General features: G+C 43.6%; 1 protein-coding gene across 2 annotated transcripts in view; it reads left to right on the top strand.

The window, feature by feature from the left end:
- Positions 1-11,902, top strand: part of RNF216 (ring finger protein 216) — an 883,004-nt gene that overhangs the window by 76,096 nt on the left and 795,006 nt on the right. The gene's annotated exons all lie outside the window — the stretch shown is intronic.

An 11,902-nucleotide genomic window follows, 5' to 3' on the forward strand; every position in this document is an offset into this window, starting at 1 on the left:
AAGTGGTGGTTGCACCTGAAGAATCATGTGGAATTCCTATAGCCCGACGCCCGGGACATATTGTTTGGGGTCAAGGGCAACAAGGTTTCATGTGTATTTTGTCTTTGGGACCAGTAGGGCCAACCCCATACAGCACAAACCCTTTGGCTGCCATATTACAGTACCACATTATGGATCAGGAAAGGGCAATGTCTACACTTAAGGTAATATTTGTATCCATGTGTTAAATGTTGTTCAAGCTTGTATTTATGCTTCAGTAATGCAAAGCCTTTATTATTAGGGTGAGTACTAAAAGTGAATTATGTAAGCTCAGCCTGCACTACTGACGGTGGTTCCAGTATAAATGTGAACACACGTTTTCAAAGTTTAGTAATTTGAGGCTATGTATAATGCTCCCAGAATGCTCTCTGATTATATGCAAATATTTGCCGAAGCTTGAAAGCAAGAGGGATGATTCTTTGCTTGCAAAATAAAATGTTCACAAAAAATGCAAGTAGGAAAAGAAACATTTTGCTAAACTACTGCAAGGTTTTGGGTACCATATCTTTGCAGCATCATTTAGTTCCATGTTGATGTATGCTTGCATTTCCCAACAATATTCATATTGGATAATCAGTGTAACCAGTTTAAATACGATTATGGGAAACACAAATAAACAAGCATTGGCAAAGTCAGTAGGCCTGAAATTGGTGGTCAGCCTTATGGTTTTGTCAATGCGTGACTTGTTTAGGCATGGTTTTTGTAAAACCTTATCGGTGTGCGAGCTGCTGGGCATTGGCAAAATCAAAAATAGTTTTTGCTCTCAAAAAGCACACATTGCCACAGCAGTTCCAGGCACTGAACACAACAACTTTGTGAGCCAATATGCTCCTTGTAAAAGAGCAGAATATGTCACAGTGAAGCCACCTGATAAAATGAGAGAAAAAGAGAGAGACAGAATTTTATTAAACACAAAGGGTCATGGTTAACGCCAGGCGTAATTAGAGGCCCAATTATTAAAGAAAGTCTCAAAAGTGCATCCATTGTATATATCCTTGCATTAAGTGCATATATACAGTCTCCGTGAATTCACAAGAATTTACAGAAGTAGGCCATGAAATAGTACTCCTAGAAAATATTTGTGAACTGCATTTTAGCATTGCTCATGTGAAAATCTGAATGTTTCAAGTTCACTTTTCCTCCAACCACTTTTTTCCAACCCTGGAAGAAGTTTTATGCCTACCACTGTCAGGAGTAAATTTCCAACCTTTTTCAGTATGGGTAAAGAGTTGGTGCAAACCCTAAAAACACGCAAGTTAGTAAGTTAGCACAGACTCAAAAGGGCATTCCAACCCTTGAACTATTGCTTTACCACTACCTTCAGCCCCAGCATGTAGATCTGCAGAAACGTAGCAACCTAAGGGAATTGCTAATATTCAACCCTACTATGGTACGAGCCCTGGCATAATTAGAGAGGCTATATCAGAACTCTTAAATAAGGAGATTGCTGCCATAATTTGTCACCGTATTACATGGCACAAAAGGGACAAGTGGATTTTGTTACAGGACAAGTAGATTTATGAAGCAACCTACCCCATGGCCAAGTAGATATTTTATTCAATTCCACACCCCTGGTCCCCGAGCTTGCAGCCTTTGTTCATCTTGCAGCTTCTCCATTGAGAGCCCGACGGCTCAAAAGCACCCTGCCGCCCGAGTGCCCCTGGAAGTGCAACATCTATCCTATCTTACTTCCCCACTTGCCCTGTGTGAGTGACCAGGAGCCCAGCTCCCACAGCCGCGTGGCCTGCGTGCTAGCAGCCACCAACCAAAGGCCCCTTGCCCGCCATAGGCTAACATTGAGCCTAACTCTCTCTGCACCCGGCTGCCCCTGTGCCGCTGAGGATGTAACTGTACCTACCTGACCCTGGGAGACCCCTGAGTCTATGCCCAGAACCTTAACTCTGCCAGTCGAGTACTTACCTGAAAGCCGATAACCTACATTTTCTCCATAGGGTAACATTGACTGGTTTCACTTGGAAATTCTTCTAAGTGTCGAGTTTTGAAACTTTAAAATATTCACTAAAAATCAGCCGAATAATAAAAACGAAATTACTCCACTGTTTTCAGGAGAGACCCCAGTGCTGGTTCTTGGTGCCCAGCACTGACCCTGAAAAGTAATTACAACTGTGATTAACCGATAACCAAACTTTCCTCCATAGGATAACATTGCCTATCTTTTGCCAGAAATTCTTCTGTGTCGACTTTTGAAACCTACAAATATTCCTTAAAAATCGCCTGTGTAACAAAATCGATTTCTTTCAGCTGTTTACTGGAGATGCACCAGGGCTAAGTCCAGGATCCAGCCCGGAGTAAGAAAAACCTATGCCAAGTAATTGAAATTGCCTTAACTTAAAAACTCCCATTGAGCTCAATGTTATAATTGTGTTTAACTTGTGTTGCCTATTGCAACAACTGTAACTATTGCATTTAAAAGTCTATTGCTATTTGAAAGTATTCAACTAGAGCATCTTATTCTTAGAAAGTATTTGGATACCTACTTATGGTTCTAAAATAAAACTATATATTTTTAAATACAAAACAATTGGCCTAGAGTTCAGTTCTTGAGTGTGTGAGACCATTTGCGGACCGAGTGTGTACATCAAATGCTTTACACTGTCCTCTGATACTGCCATACTGCTCGACCAAGCTACCACTTTAGAGAGTAAGGTTTTATCTAACTTTAACCTCTGCCAAATTTCTGGGGACTGTGGACTCTTTACACACTGAACCGTTCTTTGGTACAGGATATACAGAGCCACTTTCTTACACATATATGGTCAAGCGTGTAAATTGGGAATCCTGGTTAAGACGGTCACTAAAAGTTAGAAGACGATTACTCCTTTTTGATGTGAAAAAAGTCAGAAAGTTCCAGGCAAAGGCGATGAGAGGATACAACAGTAGAGGTACTTGACAGTTTATCAAGTCTATTGAAGATTGAGAAAGTCTCCACAGTATGACTGAGTGCAATTGATGTGCATACAGCAATATTTTAAAGAAGTGCAGTTTTAGTTCAGTAGTATATTGGATGAAAGTTTGGTCTGTTTAGAGTACTATTAAAAACAATTGCGTTCTATTTTATTGCATTTTCTTTACGCTTCATCGTATTCTAAAGTATACACAGCATAGATGATCAGTCTGCTTCAGAGACTGAAGCTCTTACAGGAAGAGAGTCATCCAGAGTGGTGCTGGTCGAGTTAGTAAAGTTGGTGATAGTTGGGTCAATGTCTGAGCTAACAGGAGCGAACGGTTGTGCCTTGTAATGCCCAAATCCTACCATTGGCAAACTTATGCCATGGTCTAAAAGACTTGGAATCCTCATTATCGCTAACGTTAGGAGGAGATTGGAGAGAGACAGAAAACCTGATATCCTTAAGATGAGAGCAAATGGTGTTTACAATAGAAATATATATTATGGGGTTGGAAAAGATTAAGTCAAAAGCGTGACTGCTCCTATTGTTGGGCGTCTAAGATTAAATGAGATGGGCCAGTGGCAGCACATTATTGCACTATGCTTGTGACATTCTTGTCATCTGGATCATCTACTATGGCAAGGCAGTTAAACGGCCAATTAGGATGTTCGAGAAGTTGCAAGAGATATTATTGGGCAAAAATTCAGTAGTTTAATAAGCCCAAAGACAGGATTTATATAGCATCTTTACTTATGACTGCCAAACTGCCTCCAGTGTGGGTTGCGATTACTGTTCATTTTAAAACCAACTGGGACTTTCCAGTGGAGTCTGTAAGCTAGGTTTCAGTTATAACAAGCATTCGCAATGCAATAGGTCTCGCATTTACGAGAGTTTAAGCTATTGGCAATGCAATAGCTTAAACTCTCGCAAAGGTGAGACCTATTGCATTGCAAATATTTGTTTTTACTAGCTCCCATGCAGCGCTTTCACATTCATGAAGGCCCGCCCCTTTCTTTAGGCAAGCCGCGTCTAAAGAAAGGGGCGTGTCTGACCTTAAAGTGAAACCCCGGTATGGGGGCTTTGACAAAAAAAAGCATCCATTTATCAAGCTGATCCCTTTTTTTGGTCAAAGTGCCCATACCGCTCTCACTTTAATGTCGGCCGCACACCTTTCTTTAGACGCGGTTTGTGTAAAGAAAGGGACGCGGCCTCTATGAATGTGAAAGCGCCGCATGGGTGCTAGTAAACCTAAACAAGCGTGCGCGCCTCGCGCTGAAGGTTTTATAAAAAAAGGCGTGCAGGCTGCAGCGGGTGAGAAAGGCGGAGGGGTGCACCCGCGAGTGGTGCGCACGCGCGTGCTGGGGAGAGCAGTGCGCTCCCACAAGGTGTATGCCGCCACAAGCACGAGTATGTGCTTCGAAAAAGAGCTGAACGATGGCTGATGGTCTCCTATGCAGCGCATGTGTACTGCGTAGGCGAGACCTAAAAATAAGCGCAGCCGCTATACTTAAAGTGGACCGCGCTGCTAAAATAAAAAAATAAAAAAACTCATGTGCTATAGTTAAAGCAGACCCCCGTTTGTAAATAAAATAAAAACTGGCAGCGTGCTGCGAGGTAGTGGGTGGAATAGGAGCACATCATTAACTAAAATAGTGCTCAGAGCCAAGATAAAGCAGACCGTGTAACAAGACAAGTAAAAGGTCCAGTCATTATGGGAGGTAACCAATGCAGACAAGGCAGTACCAAGGAGGGGCTAACAAGCCTAATAATCAGAATCCAGTGTTTATGAAGGACAATGACACAAGCCAATTACAAATATGGGTGGAGAGTGGGCGGGACTTCAAGTTCATACTCCACTACTGCATGCCTCACAGCAGCGCATGCACTGCCCAGGCTCGACCTAAAAAGAATGTTTAGAGAAAATTCTATAACAAAAAATGCAAAGTTCCATGATGTGTTTTATCTTGGACATGAAGTTCAACAGTTCTCAAGGAAGTTTAGTTTGGTCTGCTGACAGTCATATTAAGGGAAGGGATGTGGCTATCGAGCTGAGTGCTTGTTCAATGAAGGTGAATGGAAGAGTTTAAAAAATAAAAAAAATGCACTTGAGGGATCAGGAATAGTACTTTTCTTAAGACTTTCAGGAAATGTGACACTGGGAAATTTAGAAGTGAAGGAAGCTCGTATCTGCTTACCAGAAGATGCACGTGTTGGAGACAGAACAGCCGTCTGCCTGGTGCACAGACAGGCTCGCCTTTGGCCTACCACTGCAACCCCCGTAAAGTGTTAATTAGGCTGCTGTGGCTTCCCAGTCACTGTCACCTGTGAAAACTATGACCTCTGAGGTCGCCTTTGTGCATAGAGACTAAGATTGCTGCACCAAATGAGGTGATAGAAAATCAGGAGGCAAAAGGTATGAAATGACTGAAAAGGAGGAACAGAAGGACCGTAAGCTATGCCAAAGGAACATATTTAAATGTTTAAAAATACTTAAAAAGAAGAGCTAGTGTGAGCAGTAGAAACAAGGTTGGGAAGATTATTGGAGAAAATTGAATTAAAGTGTACATGGAGAAAGCTATACAAATAGGTTTCTAGACCCATATTATGTTTCTGGTGCATGTCTACTTGACACCTGATTTCCATTCCTTCATTCCCTCTTAGCTATGCCCTCTCACCTGTGCATTGTGGAAGTACTGTGCTTGGGTAGGAAGCGGCTTGGGTGGAGTAAGTTTGCAAAGCATGGAAATCGAGTGATAAGCTCGCCTATCCTGCACAGTGTCTGATTAAGTGCAGACCTGTGTGGGTGCACATCCAAAAGGGAGAGCTTTACCTGTAATTAAGGACCCCCTTCTCCAACTGCTTCTGATTTGGGACTCTGCAAAGAACAAGCATTGGGAAAGACAGTAGGTCTCACCCCTCGGACCTATTGGCTTCAACAGTGGTCTTAGCCATGTGACACAGCATAACCTATGTTGTGATGCATTGCTAAAGAATTTAAAAAAATACTATTGACGCGGCTGGCATTTTGTAGGCACATGCATTACCGATGCTGCACCTACATAATGACTTAGCCGTTATTTTGTAGGTCTCTCCTACGCAGCGCACATGCGCTGCATAGGAGGACCTTTAGCCATCGCTCTGCTCTTTTTGGAAGCACACACTCGTGCTTGTGGCGGCATCCACCTTGCGGGAGCGCGCAGGGGTGCGCCACAAGCACGAGTGTGTGCTTCCAAAAAGAGCAGACTGCGCGCGCACACACACGCACCACTCATGGGCTTGTTCCTTCCATGCACACCAGCAACACAAGCACGTGCGTGCACGCACCTCACCCTGCCGGGCTTGTCATGTTTCATGAAGTGCAGAGGCCATGAAGCGGGTGCCATGTTGCTAAAAGAAAGGCACGTGTCTTGTATTTTATTACTTTAGTTTACTTCACTCGCAGGAAATGTTCTAATTTGGTGTTATGTAAAGGCGGGTAACAGGTCTGTCAGCACCGTGCTCTCTACCAGCCGAGTTCTTTGATGTGCGTCAAACATACGGACATTAATGTGTGCATTACTTCCGTATTTACACAACTGCCGGAATTGAGTCTCCGTCTCCTCCCACTGCATTTCTCCCACCCTCCCCCATATGTCCTCTAGCCATTCTCTCCTCCCTTTCCTGCTCGCTCTCCCTCTTGTATGTCCTTTAGTCCTTCTCTCCTCCCTTTCCTGCTGTTTCTCCTGCCCCGGTGTCCTACTGTCTATGCTTTCACGCTCTCCTGTGTAGTGTCTTCTGATCCGTTTCCTGTCGATTGCCTTGTCCCTTCTAGTCTCTCTTTTTACCTTTCCCCTATAATCTGTCACACCTTTTGTTCGTCGCTTGCTATTCTGTTCCTCTCCCGTCACTCCTTTCTCTTTCAGTTGCAGGAACCCTCTAGTGCCCGAAGTTACATATTACATAGCATAGCCTAATCCTTGCACGTGGCACTTTTGCACAGCGTTCTGATCCCGTTCCTTCGCCTCCCTGTTCCTCTCAAATCTCATTCTCTGAAAACTGCATCTTATTTCCTCAGTTTTCTCTCAGGACTGGTTCTCATTCACGCATCTCGCCCTCCTCCTCTCTACCCCCTCCTTCCTACCCCCTCCTTGCCCCCTCCTCCCTCCCAGTGGTCCCCTACGTCTCCAGGTTCCTCATCTATTCACCCAATGTTCTTTCCTGTCTCTTATTGTCTTTGTCAGCTTCGTCATTTGATTTATTTTCTTCATGTATTTGATCAAGCCCCGTCTCTTCCACTGATTCTATTTCACTTGTCACTCTGCATCTCCCCTGCGGTCCCTAGAACTGTTTTCACTATTCTCCCCATTCCTGGTTCTTCTAGTGACCGTGGACACCTTGTTGCCTTCTCTGTCTCCTTCCATTGGCCCCTATGCTCTTCCCATCCTCTTGTGTCCTTCTCTCCTCTGTTGTATGCGCCCTTTCGATCTCTTTTCAGCTCCCTCTCCTTTCTGTCTCTTCTCCTGACCTTAGGGATCTTCTCACCCCGCCTCTCTTCTACCCCCTCCACCAGCCCTGTCTGTAACGCGTGCTCCTCTGTCTGTCCCATCGGCTGTGCATGTCTGCATTCACCTTTAAGGGCAATTTAATTTCTTCTCCCTTCCCCCTTGACTGCTGTCAGACCACGTCTGTGGTCACCACTCTGCTGTCTTCAGGTCTCCTCTCCCCCAGCCTGGCACCTCTTCTTTCCATTATGCTGTTCTGATGTCTCTTTTAATCCTCTGCCTCCGCTACTTTCTCAGGTCTGATTTCACCCAGTATCTCTTCAGCTGTCCTTTTCTTCTGCTATTTCTAGATATTTCATAATCTTCTTTGTCATCAGTCTGTTTCTCTCTTCTCACCAATTGTATGTCCTTTACTGTTTCGTAAACTATTGCCACTCACTCGTGTGCCTTCTACTGTCCTCACGCCCCACTCTTTTCTCGCCCTTTCTCCCCGCTTTCCCCTGTTGTCTGTCTTTTGCCACCCTCGGTGTCTCTATCTTTGTCTCTTGTAATCTACTTTCTCTCCCCTACTGTTACTGGCAGTACTGTCACCCTCTCACACCTTCTCTGCCCCCTGGTCTTCAGCCCTTCTTCTCGTCATATATCTAGTTTTTTTTTATTCTCTCCACTATTCCTATCCATCAACAAAGTCAGATTTCAGTATTTCCCCCTCCAGCTTTATATTCTTTTTCCCCTGGAGCTCTTTGCATCTACTATCTGTCCGCCCAAACTATTTTTCTCCTATCCTTATTCTCCCTCATTGTCCCTCTCCCATGGGCAGGTCCCTTCTTTTGCTCTTCATTTGTCTCCCCTCTACCCTAGTGCGCGGACCACTCCCTGCCTGGCTTGTCCTTTCTTGCGGCTGTCTTCTACTTTATTTTTCCCTCTGTATCTCCCCGTCTCTCTTTCCATATATTTCTTTCCTCCAAGTGTGGGTCTAGTTGAAATATCTTCACTCTCATGCATAATATTTTTGGTCTAGGCAATGGCTGTATACATTGTATAAAAACCTGTCTGAAGCTCTGATGCCTTTAACATCAATGTAATGCATGTCTTCCAGACATGCGCTATAGACATCTTACTAAAGATCCTTCCAACAACATCTATCAGTTAGCATAAAACAGTTATTGTTTGGGCGAAAAGGAGGATTGTTTTCAATCAGAATGTAGTTGCTGCTATCCAGATCTAAAGTGAGATGTTCTTCTATTCAGTGCATGTCACACACACGGCTTTAATGCCTACCACTGCTACTGGTCTGTTATTCATGTAGGGAAGCAACACAGTCCTTACTCTTTCCGCGATAGTACTGCTTTCATTGACGTAAACACATGTCAAACCACCACCTGCTTTGAAGTTCTAAAGTTTCCATTTCCCAAAGCAATGTGGAATGAATTAATTAATTTTATTTATATTGCACAGTTACTTAAAACCATTTGCAATATGACTTACAATTTAAAAAGAGAGTTGGAACAACCATTGTTTAAAAAAAAAAAAAATTTAAAAAAAAGGTTTGTTCGTAAAAAATTAGTTTACATGCAGCACTATCAGAACGTGAGAAAAGGATATGTTATATACATTAGTAAAATGGCGAGAGATTGCCAGTTCAACATTTTTGCAAATTTGATATGGGTTCTAAGGTTTAGTAGTAAAAATGACGTCTTCACCAGCTGGTTAGTGGAGACTAATTACTTAATAAACCAGATTGTCTTTCGTATTGCCTGGCACCTCTTCTTCCATAAGCCTAAGTCGGAGCTCGGCCATGTATCTTCCAAACCTGGCCATGTCTGGCGGTAGAGTGCCGGAAAAGAGTACCGAGGCGGCTTCTTTTACTGTCCGGACCCCTTTACGCAGCCATATTTGTTTTTTGTTTTAAAAGGTTCCGACGGGGCTGAAGCATACCAGGACAACGACAAATCAAGTGTAGCAGAGATTCATGTTTGAAGTTGCAGATTCTACATCTGATTTTGTGTTCAAGGGACTGCCACCCATGGTTTAATTATTTAATTGTGAGGGGCACTAATCTAGCCCATACAATGTTTGTGAGTGCTCTCCTTCCCAGAGCTTGATTAAGATAGGGCTGGATTTTGTGCCCTGCATATGATTTTAACAGCTCTGGTGGACCTCTTCCTGTTGCATATTCCGGCAGGTCATCTATATGCGACAGTTGGTAACATTGTTTATTAATTGAGTTTTTAATGGCCAGATAGTTTATCGACCCTTCGTCCCAATTTTCAGTTGCCAAACTCAACATTTCCAATGCTTTCTCCATGTAATATTGCCACGGGTTGATTAACCCTCCATAGATTGGCTTCAGCATGCTCTTTAAGCTTCTGCCGGGGCTGTTAATACTTGATAGTATGATAGTAATATTTTGCGTGCATTCCCAAGCATTCTTTACTTTGTTGCTTCAGTCCGAATTCTAAACGAATTAGGCTGTTGAGAGTATATTTGGGCAGTTTGAAAATGCGTTTATAGGCCAGGCATTGTGCTTTGTCCAACATTGCTTCCATTTTGCCCGGAAATGCCTGCTGTGCATAACCTGCACTTGCCCTAATTTTGGCTTGTATTACCTTTCTGATCGGGGCTGTGTGTGGACTATGCATTAACTCATTTAGTTTGCATAGGGCATCAGTTGTTGACTGTGATCTGGCCTTCATTTTGTGCAGATGTAGTGTTGCTTTACCCGTTTCACTTAGCCAGCACCCGAGGTAGTTGTAGGATTTCGCAGTAGCAATGATTTATTTGCCCACATGCCATTTCAGTTAAGCTTTTTCTGGAAAATGACCGAAAATGACTACTTTAGTTTTTTGAGCATTTATTATAAGCTCCTGTGGAATGAAGAGAATAAACAGTATTTAACCGTTGTCAATGTACTCTTGTCACATTATTGTCTTTCAAAAATGTAGCAAACCTTCAGGTCTCTCTCTCTAAATCTCTCTCTCAATCTCTCTCTAAATCTCTCTCTCTCTAAATGGTGCGCTCTCTCTCTAAATATTTCTCTCTAAATGGTGCGCTCTCTCTCTAAATCTCTCTCTCTCTCTCTAAATGGTGCGCGATCTCTCTAAATGGTGCGCACTCTCTCTTTCTCGCTCTCTCTCTAAATCGCGCTCTCTCTCGCTCTCTCTAAATCGCGCTCTCTCTCTCTCTCGCTCTCTCTAAATCGCGCTCTCTCTCTCTAAATCGCGCTCTCTCGCTCTCTAAATCGCGCTCTCTCTCGCTCTCTAAATCGCGCTCTCTCTCGCTCTCTCGCTCTCGCTCTCTAAATCGCGCTCTCTCGCTCTCTCTCTCGCGCGCGCTCTCTCTCTAAATCGCTCTCTCTCTCTCTCTCTCTCTCTCTCTCTCTCTCTCTCTCTCTCTCTCTCTCTCTCTCTCTCGCTCGCTCTCTAAATTGCTCGCTCTCGAAATCGCGCTCTCTCTCTCTCTCTCTCTCTCTCTCTCTCTCTCTCTCTCTCGCTCTCTAAAGCTCGCTCTCTCTCTCTCGCTCTCTCTCTCTCGCTCTCTCTCTCACTCTCGTCGGTTGACATGCTAGCTGTCTATTTGGGAGTAGGACGTAGCTGATACTCAACAGTTACTATGTAAACAAGCATTGGCATAGCTAATAGATCTCGCTTTTGGGACCTTATAAGTATTTAGTTATGCAGCACAATATCCTTTGTGCAACAACATCAACGGTTGCATGGCTAAACACTTATAAGGTCCCCAAGGCGAGACCTATTGGCTATGCCAATGCTTGTTCTTTTTACCTACCAGTGTCAGTTGGATCAATGACTAAAATAAAAAACCTTCTGCAATTGTTTTTCTTTTTGAAGAAGGTTGTGGAGAAGCAACTTGAAGGGGAGAAGCATAGCGAGAGGAAAGTAACACAGTAATCACCGGGGCGATGGTTGGGGGGATCCTACTGGCAAAAGACAGAAACCTGAAGCTCATGGGGAGAAAGCACACGGGTCAGAAGGCAACGTGGGGTGATGGGGGAGAAGCACATTGGAGTGAGAGTAAAACATTAAGCATGGCTGATGGTAGAGAAAAGCACACAATGGAAACAGTAGGAAAACACATACACTATCTTCAAGTACTTAAACAAAAATCACAAAGTGCGAGCAGTGGAAGGACACAGTAATATGTCCATGCTTCAGGAAAGGGACAAACGCAAGAAGAGCAATAAAAGCTCACACTGTTGATGAATGAGAAGCACACAAATGAGTGACAGTGAAAACAGCCAATGTTAAGCAATGGCACAGCTCTAAGTTCACTATAAGCAACAGTACATCGCAGCAGACAAGGCATGCACTGGCTAGTAGGCGACTCCTAAAAAAAATAATAACTTGAGTCTTAATGAAGTCTCTTCGTGTTTCTTTGCTGCCTAATGGGGTTTGGGGGTGTAAAAGTATTCAAGTTATTATGATTTGTCAATGTCTCCTATGATGTAGCGTTGTA

The sequence above is a fragment of the Triturus cristatus genome, chromosome 10 (assembly GCF_964204655.1).
Source record: "Triturus cristatus chromosome 10, aTriCri1.1, whole genome shotgun sequence".
NCBI lineage: Eukaryota > Metazoa > Chordata > Amphibia > Caudata > Salamandridae > Triturus > Triturus cristatus.